The sequence below is a fragment of the Eptesicus fuscus genome, chromosome 7 (genome assembly GCF_027574615.1).
Source record: "Eptesicus fuscus isolate TK198812 chromosome 7, DD_ASM_mEF_20220401, whole genome shotgun sequence".
Classification (NCBI taxonomy): Eukaryota; Metazoa; Chordata; class Mammalia; order Chiroptera; family Vespertilionidae; genus Eptesicus; species Eptesicus fuscus.
This window is the reverse complement of record NC_072479.1, coordinates 34,716,830-34,727,906: the sequence shown is the minus strand read 5'-3', so window position 1 is coordinate 34,727,906 and position 11,077 is coordinate 34,716,830. Positions and strand designations below refer to the sequence as shown.

The following is an 11,077-nucleotide window of genomic DNA, read 5'->3' as shown; positions in this document are numbered from 1 at the left end:
TAAAATGTACAATTCAGTGGTTTTTATTATTTTCAGAGTTGTAACAATCTAACAATTACCACTATCGAATTTTAGGATCTTTTCTTTTTCTTTCTTTTTAAAAAGACATGCTCAGCCCTAGCTGGTTTGGCTCAGTGGATAGAACCTGGGCCTGCAGATTGAAAGGTCTAGGGTTCGATTCTACCTCAGTTGCAGGCTCCTACCCAGCCCCGGCCCTGGTCAGGGGTCATGCGGGAGGCAACCAATCCATGTTTCTCTCACATTGATATTTCTGTCTTTCCCCCTCTCTTCCACTCTCCACAAGTCAATGGAAAAATACCCTCGGGTGAGGATTAAAAAAAAACAAATAAACAAGAAGGTGGATAATCTGGTCAGAAGGTCAAATCTCCAAAGTGCACGAAAGCTGCTCTTCCTCTGAAGCCTCTTCTCCCGGCTGTGGCCCCTGGGCAAGGGAAGGGCCAGTCAGAGGATCGGGACTGAATATTCCTGAGCATCTCCTGGAAGGCCTGTGGGGATGGTGCTTCGGCATTCTGGAAGGTGACCTGGACTCTGCTGTACAGGCTGAGGCAATTGGGGTACAGCCAGATGAACCCGAAGTGGTCCTCATCGAACAGGATGAAGACTCCCTCCGGGGATGCGCTGCGGGTAGGCAAAGCCATAGAAACACATCCTGCAGGCTCGGGGGTAGTTCTGGTTCCTGGAGCTCACGCCCGCAGGCAGAACAAACTGGACACGCTGCTCTTCCAAAGCTGCAGCCCGGGACTCCCTCCCCCCCCCCCCCCCCCCCCCCACACCCACACACACACACTGGGCTGCGCAGGGCTCAGCCAGCCATGGCCCTGGCCGTCCTCAGTCCTGTCTTCTTCTTGCTGCTGCTGCTGCTGCTGCTCCTGGATCACCTGCTCGTGAACCTCCTGGACCCGGCGGGAGTACTTGCTGAAGCTGCTGAAGATCTCAACACCGGGCAGCTGGACGCGGTGCCCAGCAGGGACTTTGCGGTCACCCGTGATCTTCGTGGCCCTGGCATGCTTCCCATGGAAGCTGAGCAGGACACTCTCTAGGCCGTAGGCATCGTGGGTGCCTTGGAAGAGGCCTGGCCTGAGGAGGTCGTCCGGGCGGCTCGGCGAGAGGTAGATGCGGCGGTAGGTCCGGCAGTTGTCAAACCGATGGCAGATGAACTTCACCAGGATGAAGCGCAGCCTGTCCTTCTGGAAAATGTCCTCCAGCGTCTGCCCCCATTCTTCCCTCAGCCACGTTCGTAATTCCTGTTGGCTCCCACCAGGTCTCCTGTGGTGGCCCGGCTGGTTGCACTTGGTGGAGAACCCGTCCTTCCGAATCTGCCAGTGGCAGCTGTGGGGCCCCCTGCGGCCGTACCTGCACTCCACCGGGGCGCTTTCCTCTCCGTCAGGCGAATTCTAAACGCGGGCATTGAGTCGTCCACAGGGGGTCAGGGAGAGGCAGGTACGTCCAACCAATAATGCATAAGCCGTCCACCACTACATCCAGCAGTCCTCCATGGGGCTGGTGTCTGGCTGCCACAATCCCAAAATGTGTCTGCAACGGGTGGAACAACTTCGCATAGAGTTCTCGACAAGACACACCCATCATCTCCAGGTTCTGCAAGTTTTCACAAACGCCATACTCCTCCCGGCAGCGCCGTCTCCAGATGCTGTCCGTGTGCAGGATGCGGTGGAATTTGGTGCAGGCCTGGGCCAGGCTGGGCAGCTGGGTGCCGGGGAGCGAGGCGAAGATCTCCACCAGCAGCTCGGGAGGCAGGTCCTGCAGCGAGCAGCGCGGGGGCGGCCGGGGTGGCATGGGGCTCCTGATCCCTCCACTCCCTGCAGAGGACAGAGCCACCGTGTCCGCAGCCACGTGCTGCTCTTCAGGGGCCGCTGTCATCTCAGCTGGTCCCAGGCGGGGCTGGCGACACTGGCATCCCTTGGGAAGGGCCCTCACTGCAGAGGCAAGCGCACTCCTCCTCCATGCCTGGACCAGCAACAGCCAACTGTAGCATGGACCTCTGCAGCCATGCTTTAAGCTGGCACCTTCCGGCCCAAGAGCCCAGCCAGCCCCCTCAGAGAGGAGTCAATTACAGGACTGTAGCAACACTCCCGAGAAACCCAGACCCATTAACATTTGCCTCCCTTTCTGAGTGCTCCCTCCCTGTCCTCCCACCCTAGCCCTAGCCCCAGGCAGCCACTAATCTGCGTCCTGTAAGGATATGCCTCCAGGGATATTTCACATAAATGCAGTCATAATATCCGGTCTTTTGTGACTGGCTTCTTACACTTAGCAAAACATTTTAAAGTTTCGTGTATGTTATATCATGTCCAGGTATTTTGTTTCTTTGTATTGGCGAATAATGTTCTAGTGTATGGGTATACCACATTTTGTTTACCCATTCATCAGTTGATGAATATTTGGGTTGTTTCCAGTTTGGGGCTCTTATGAATAACACTGCTATGAACATTATGTACAACACTTTGTATGAACATGTTTCCATTTCTCTTGGGTATGTACCTAGAAGTGAAACTTCTGGGTCATAGGGTAACTCTATGCTCTAACACAGGGGTCCTCAAACTTTTTAAACAGGGGGCCAGTTCACTGTCCCTCAGACCGTTGGAGGGCCGGACTATAGTTTAAAAAAAAACTATGAACAAATTCCTATGCACACTGCACATATCTTATTTTAAAGTCAAAAAACAAAACGGCAAAAACACCCGTATGTGGGGGCCGTAGTTTGAGGACGCCTGCTCTAACGTGTTGAGGAACTGCCAAAACGTTTTCCAATGTGGCCCCACTATTTTACATTCTCACCAGCAATGTGCCAGGGATCCAATTTCTCTACATTCTCATTAATGCATATATATATATATATATATATATATATATATATATGTATATATATATACACACACATGTATATATATATATATGGCAACCTACGTGGCTGCTTTTGCTAAAAAATATTATAGCCATCCTAGTGAGTGTTGAGTGGTATTTTATTGACTTGACCTTTATTGACTTGAACTTCATAAGGGAAATATCTTCTATCCTCAGCCTTCACCCAGCCTCTGCCAAATCCCTCAGGCCCCTCTTAGAATGGGCTCCTTCGTGTGATGTGAGCAAGGACTTGAGTTCTTCACTTTCAAGTGACTAACCTTGCTAGTTCCTTGGGTGAATGGATGCCCTCAAAAACAAACAAATAGTTCACGGGATCTGCCCAGTAAGAACATAGTTACTTTTCCTATGGACTGAGCCTGGCCTTGCCCCTTTGGACAGGCTTCCATTCTTATGTTGAGAGCAGATAGATTCCTTCTCTCCACTTTTCTGCATTCCTACCAGAGAAACACTCTCACCTTTGGAATGTTCTTTTAGTGCCCTGGGAGGAATTTGATTTGTCTTTGTCAGGAACAGGCATTTAGGGCGGTTTATTTTATAGAGGGGTGTACATTCCGCCTGCCATAGACACTGACTTTGATCATTTAAACAATAAAATATTCTCAGCCCCTCCTCTGAAGAATAACCCTATATTATTATTGGTATTGTTAACGTAAAAAAACCATTGAAACGTGTAAAGAATTTTTGTGAATTTACTTGAGCCAAACTGTAAACATATGCCGGGAAGCAGAACCTCAACGAATTGAGATAATGCACCAGAGAAATGGCGGATTACATCTGAATTTATACATTGCAATCAAAAGAAGGGACATAGGTGGGTTACATGAAATCCATTGGTGATAGATTAGAAAAGCAGGAGAAAGCAAAGCAGGGAAACCCCTGGGATTGGATAAAAAGTAAAATGATGGACACATATTTAGGTGGGTGCAGGAACAATTAACATGATAATGAAGGAATTGGTGGCATCTGTCCTGGCGCCCAGAACATTTGGTTGTGCCCCAGTAGATCCAGAGGGAAGTTACAAGTTACCCAGATACTTCAAGGGTATGTTATCATAGATGCAAAAAAATAGGTAGGCTCAGTTAAGGTAAAGGTTGACCTTGTCAGTGAAGATACCGGCCTAGGATATAACTACCCACCATACCTGCTTTTAGTTAAAGTTTAATTTCAGACCATCGTTTGTGGTTACTTTAGGTCTCTGAGTTTGCAAGACTGCCATGCAGGCCTCCCCCAAGCTTGCTGATGTGGCCCCTTTCTTCCACAGTATGTAACTGAGTAACAGGTGTAAAGATGCTTCTTTTAGGAGCCTGTATTGATGGGATTTTGAGGGGTGGTCTTCAAAGGTATGTGTGTTTGGTGGGTCAAGGAGAACCTAGGAATGTGAGTGCAGCTGGTGTATAGAGCTAGGAGGGCTTCATCAGCTATTGAAGGAGTTCAATCGTCTTTTCTCTCCCAGGATTTTGAGAGCCAGAGACACCACCACTCTAGGAAGTAATCTGTGTAGGAAGATTAAAGGCAGGTCAATAGATCAAAGGAAAGACAGAGGCTGCTGCTATTATTAGGGGCAAAATAAAAAATTAAAAAAAATAGAATATTGGGGACTAGCTATGGTGATGGAAAATATTAATCATGCTCTGTTAACCATGATTGCCTCGTGTTGGTTAAAGAAAGGACATTCTGACCTAGCTGGGAGTTTTATGCCCCCAAGATTGGGAGTCAATCTTGGACCAGGAGTCAACCTTGGAATGTGGCCCATTCTCATTAAAAAATAGCCTATTATCCTGAAAAGATTAACAACCTTGTTGCCCAAACAATGGAGTCCCACCCCAGCCTCCTACTTCCCCTTGCCTGTACTCCCTACTTCCCCGTGCAATCTTTGTCTTATCGTATATAAGGAGCTGGCTTATGGGGGGGCTGCAGAGCAGATTTTTGTGGATGACCTACTGCTCTCCCATACTGCTGGCAGTATTGGAATAAGTGTTAATATAGGATTCACCCCTGCCTCTGCTGAATTGGCTCAAGTAGTGATAGGCAGCCCAGACCCTTTGATTGTCTGGTTACACTATCTCTGAGCCCTTTCTCATGCTGTTCCATCTGTTTACATAGCTCTCCCACTCCACCCACCATCCAAACCTCTACTCTTGTCCTGGGCCTCACCTGCTAATGGCACATGATCTTGGTCAGGAAGCATTCTCTGAAGCCCCAGGCCTGGCCAAGTGCCTCTCCCTGGTACTTCAAAAGCACCTTGGGCTTAAGTGCCCATCAATAAATGAGTGGCTAAAAAAGTGATGGTGCATTTATACTGTGGAATACTATGCAGCAGTAAAAAAGAAGGATCTCTTGCCCTTTGAGACAGCATGGAGGGACCTGGAGAGTATCATGCTAAGTGAAATAAGCAGTCAGAGCAAGACAAGTATCACATGTTTTCACTCATATGTGGAATATCTCCTTTTTCTTTTTTAGACTTTCTTTCCACTTAGCTTCAGTGACATTAGATACTGATGATTTTGCTCTGGTTACTCTGAACTACCTGGTGAACATCTGATTGCCCTTTTCATTCTATATTCCACCCAAAGAAAGATGGTCAGTTTCCTTAACTTCATCCAGTTTTTGTTAGTGATTTCCTATTTGTCTCTATGTTGGGTAGAGATTACCTAGATATTTTGACTCTTTTATACTTAGTTTGTTATCATATTCTGTCCAATCTATATCATAAATACTCCCTGTGTATTCCTCACCAACCCTATTGCTACTATTATACACTGTGCTGTTATCACCATATTCTGGATTGCTAAAATCGACTTCGAATTGTCTCTCTTACCCTGTCTCACATTATCTACCTTGCCATGACAAAGAGACTAAGACATATCTATAGCATGTACCCAATTCTCCCAGTGCTTTCTTAAAAGCCAGCCAAGCTCTGGAAATGCTTGCCATAAACTCCTTTTTGAAGCAAACTCAAATCTTCTACCCCTAACAATAAGTACTCTTCTTATGAATGTACCTTGGGCCTCTTTTCTATATTCCTTTTTCTCATGATCTTGCATGTTCCCAAAACATACTTCTACTCATTCTCTGCTTTACAAATTCTTGCCAATTATTAAAGATTTGGCACAAGCATCACTTCCCATAGTTTTCCTTGATTCCTCTGTCAGATTCACCTTTTGTCCTCATCTGAGTTTTCATAGACCTACCTGTGCATACACCTTTATTATAGCACTCATTATGCAGTACTAGAGGGAATTGTTTTTGTATCTGGCTGCTTTTAAAAGACTGAGAACTTCCCACAGGGAGATGTGCCTATTTCCCAATATCCCCAATGCCAAACATCATACCAGAAATTAGAAGGTTCCCAATAATTGCTTGAGTCACTACTTTATCATATTAAGAGGCATAGAAAAATGAACTGTCTCAAAGGGAAAATGGAAAAACAGGTCCAAGAGGATTAAAAACTATTGAACTTTAATTTTTTTCTCACAGAAATGTTACTATAATCAAGACAAATGTCATTAATGGGATACAGAGAGTGAAAAAGCAGTCATTGGAGTGCAAGTAGCTCTTGGGGAGGTAAGCCTATTGCTATGTGGTGGGTGAAGTGGATTTTATGAACAGCTACCCAGACTGGACAGATGAGGGTAAGAGTGAAAGCAGCATGAGTATTAGCTACAGAGGATGGCCTCTAAATTAAGAGTCTAGTGATAAAAACAGCTTTATTGAGCTTTGGGACATATAGACTTCCCCTAGCTACCTACTGGGTAAGATCAAGCCACTTGGGACTCACACATTTCCCTTCTCTGTAATATTTCTACTCTTATTTCTTCTAATATATTTCTTATACATATATCCTATCTAATAAAGATTGGATATGTAAATTGACCATCACTTCATGACAAAGATGGGGGCATGCACAGCCAATAAGGAGGGAATATGCAAATTAACACAACAAAGATGGCAGCGGCCACCCCGGAGCAAAGGTGGGAGGTGGTGGCCAGAATGAAGGCCTGGGTCCTGGGTGGCAGAGGGAAACCGTTGCCAGCAGCCAGGGGAAGGAAGGCTTATTCTTGCACAAATCTTATATATATATATATATATACATATATATATATATATATATATATATATATACACACACACACACACATACACACACACACACACACACACACATACACACTAGAGGCCCAGTGCATGAAATTTGTGCACGCGGGGGGGGGGTGTCCCTCAGTCCAACCTGCACCCTCTCCAATCTGCGACCCCTTGAGGGATGTCAGACTGCCCATTTAGGCCCGATCCCAGTGGACTGCTGGCTCCCAACCACTCTCCTGCCTGCCTGCCTGATTGCCCCTAACTGCTTCTGCTTGCCAGCCTGATCACCCCCTAACCACTCCCCTGCCAGTCCAATTGCCCCTAACTGCCCTCCCCTGCAGGCCTGGTCACCCCTAACTGTCCTCCCTTGCAGGCCTGGTCCCCCACAACTGCCCTCCCCTGCTGGCCCAGGCACCCTTTACTTCCCTCCCTTGCCAGCCTGGTCTCCCCTAACTTCCCTCCCCTGCCAGCCTGGTCACCCTTAATTGCCCTCCCCTGCAGGCCTGGTTCCCCCCAATTGTCCTCCCCTGAAGGCCTGGTTGCCCCCAACTGTCCTCCCTTTAAGGCCTGGTACCTCCCAACTGCCCTCCCCTGCAGGCCTGGTTGCCCACAACTGCCCTCCCCTGCTGGCCATCTGTGGTGGCCATCTTGTGTCCACACGGGGATGGCCATCTTTGACCACATGGGGGCAGCCATCTTGTGTGTTGGAGTGATGGTCAATTTGCATATCACCTCTTTATTTTATATATATATAGATACATATATACCCACAGTATATATATGTACTTTATATGAATGGGGTGGGAAGGGAGTAAGATTAGGGACAACAACTAATAAGAAATAATTTCTTGAGCTTTATCCATGTTGTTCTCAGATGCATGTTTGTTTTATATAAGAGGAAAGTCCTGGTATCTGTACTACCAAGTAAATTTTGAAGTCTCAGAAGTTGAACACAGCTGAAATCGGTTTGGCTCAGTGGATAGAACGTCTGCCTGCGGACTGAAGAGTCCCAGGTACGATTCCGGTCAAGGGCATGTACCTTGGTTGCGGGCACATCCCCAGTAGGGGGTGTGCAGGAGGCAGCTGATCAATGTTTCTCTCTCATCGATGTTTCTAACTCTCTATCCCTCTCCCTTCCTCTCTGTAAAAAAATCAATAAAATATATATATTTAAAAAAAAAGAACTTGAACACAATGAAGTCTCCTTCTTGCACACATGAATTCTAATGGGCAGTTTGTGTGTTGGGGGTGAGGGTGGGATGAGTGTGTTGGGGTTTGTGGGGGGATAAATGTGTGTAGTATGTATAGTAGAGAGGATTTCTGCTCCAAATGGTCATATGGTCATTCAGGAATCCAAGCTGATAGAGACTCTACTCTCTTCAGCATAGACATCAATCAAATGGACATTTCTCATTCTTATGCAGTCTGTGAAATGAACTCTAGCCATGTACCCAGAAGAAAAGGAAGTTGGATTATTGAACAATAAGCCTATATCTACCACAGTAAATACAAGTGGTGCTAACTGGATGTATCAAGAAGAAAAATTTGCTGTTATATTTATATTCATATGTATATCTATAGATGTGTGTGCACATATAAAGCTATAAAAGAAATTATGATAGAATATTCTTTTAAGGCATAATAATAATTAATCACATACTTTTTGAATGTTTCTATATCACATCAATAGGCTATACTTCAGTAAATTCATTCTGTAGTTTGGAGGGAATGACTATAATATTACCTATGTATTGTTTTTGCTCATTTTTCTAAAAAAAGAGCAGTGAGAACTTTAAATCACACTTGCCTAAGGTTTTAAAAGTAAATAGATTTGTGGGTGGAAGCAATTTATGTGTCATGTAAATAATCTTATTTCTGTTTTGAGGCAACTGGAAGCAGCATAAAAAGCTATACAGACATTCTATTGAGTGACTGTAGGAAACCTTACTGTGGGTACATGCATTACTGGAGAACTGAAGAGTAAATAACATACATTTACTTGATGTTTGTACAGTTTGGACTGTAATTTTGACACTAATGAGACACTTTACAAAAAACTAAGTTAAATTTCAAAATAAAAAAGAGAATTTTATCTAAGTCTAATGAATAATATAATGTCAGTTTAACCCATTTCTGTCTGTGTACAAAACATTTGCAAATATAATATTCTCACACCATCCTCATAATCACTAAACCTCAACAACTCTGGCAAATAAACTCTAGTAGGAGCAGCCAACTTCTAAGTTTGTAGCTGATCAAACATCAGCCCAAAATAATTTTATTTTTCTTAATGTTAAATACTGGCAAATAAGGCCACTATGTGTTTTTTTTTAATGTATGGTCCTAGGATTAATTCTGTTGTAATCTTCTATCATGCACATCAAACAGACTTAAACATAGTATTATAAGGCTTTAGATTTGTGTATTTCATCTCTGCAATAGATCAGCAGTATGAGTCAGGCCTCATGTCAGCGGGCCAGTGTCCTGTGTGTTCAGAACTGAAAGGCACTTCCCCTCTAAGTGGACTTCATGCTTTTACTGTTTGTGATTATCTCTGCATTCAATATGTCAACTCCAAGTTAAATTGTACCCCGAGTGGCACAGTAATTGCATTTGATGCCTGGAAGGGTGAACATCAATTAGTTACAAGTGTTCAAAAGGCTCCTGACTGACAGGTTGCATTATTCTTGTATGAGAACTTCAAATTGTTTGAAGGCATTTTCAATAATGCCAATAGGTGGCAAAACTCTTAAATGATTTTGCCACTTATCTTTCTTTGCCACCATTCCATTAGAACTCTAGATTTATCTACAGTGTCTAACACAGCCTGATCCTGACCTCTCTAGATTCAAAATTGTCTTTATTTTTCCTCGGTTTTTATTTTCTCTGAGTCTAGTGATAGAACTATGTAGAAGAAAAACTTTAATATCGCTTACAAGGAAGGACTCAGAAAGTCAAAGTGATTTGCAGCAGTTTCTCAAGTTTTTATGTGCATACAAATCACCTGGGGATTTTGTGAAAATGCACATCATGATTCAGCAGGTCTGGGGACCACCTTAGGTTCTACATTGCCATCAAAACCCCAGACAATGCTGATGTTGCAGTCTGTGGATCAAAATTTGGGTGGCAAGGGATAATATTTCAGCAATCTACAAGACTAATGGTTAGCCAGAAGGCTAAGATATATCCACAAATTATAGGTCTTTCATTTTCTGATTAGTAGAATAAAGAATACTCAATTGTTTCAAAATACGAATGTTGTTAAATATCTTTAGGTTCACTAGAGGCTACTTATAATTATTGAACCCCAACACTTAATAATTAACAAAGTCTAGGAGGAAGAGCCAGCAGTCCTGACAATCTGGCCTGAGGAGACTTGCTCCTAAATTGTGGGGAACAGATGAAGCAAATAAGAAATTTGGCATACTAATGTGCTTTATAGATGTCTCCTTGCAAAGCCAAAAAATTGGGGATCTATCTGAACACCCTAATATTTAGCAGAGTGTCTTGCACTTGTTTCTCAGTAAATGCCCAATGAATAAATGAATGCAATAATCTTTAATTGTTAAAAGATTTTGATAACTAATCACCTACATAGGTTTGAGTAGGTTAATCTTCCTGTTAGACACATGCTCCCTTATATAAGTGTATTAAATAAAATATGTGCTGTTCCCTCCCCACTCCCACCAATAACATGAATGTGTTTGTTGAAAGACTCTTGCTGTATGCATGTATTAGCAATGAGATGTACTGGCAATGTGTGAGGGGGAAATTTGCCATTACAAATCAGGTAGTCTAGAAGGTCTGGTTGAAAAGGTAATATTTTAATGAAGAATGAAGATGGTGAGGAAGTCAACCATGTGCAAATCCAAAATCAGAGATCCAAGTAGATGGAACAGCAAGGATTTATGAGGTGTGAACATGCCTGGGGCATTGAGGAAAGGGCAATGTGGCTTTATCTAATAGGAGATGAAGTCAGAGAAGTAAGGTTGGAGAGTGAGGAGTAGATCCAGAAGAAAAATGAATCAGAGAAGGAGGATGGGTGAGGAATGTTCTGTATGTGTGCATGTGTGTGTATAGCAGGCACAAT

The 11,077-nt window shown here is 44.0% G+C and overlaps 1 pseudogene; it reads right to left on the bottom strand.

Moving 5' to 3' along the window:
* Positions 1-315: 315 nt before the first annotated feature.
* Positions 316-1,984, bottom strand: LOC103288156 (F-box only protein 31-like; annotated as a pseudogene).
* Positions 1,985-11,077: the final 9,093 nt, after the last annotated feature.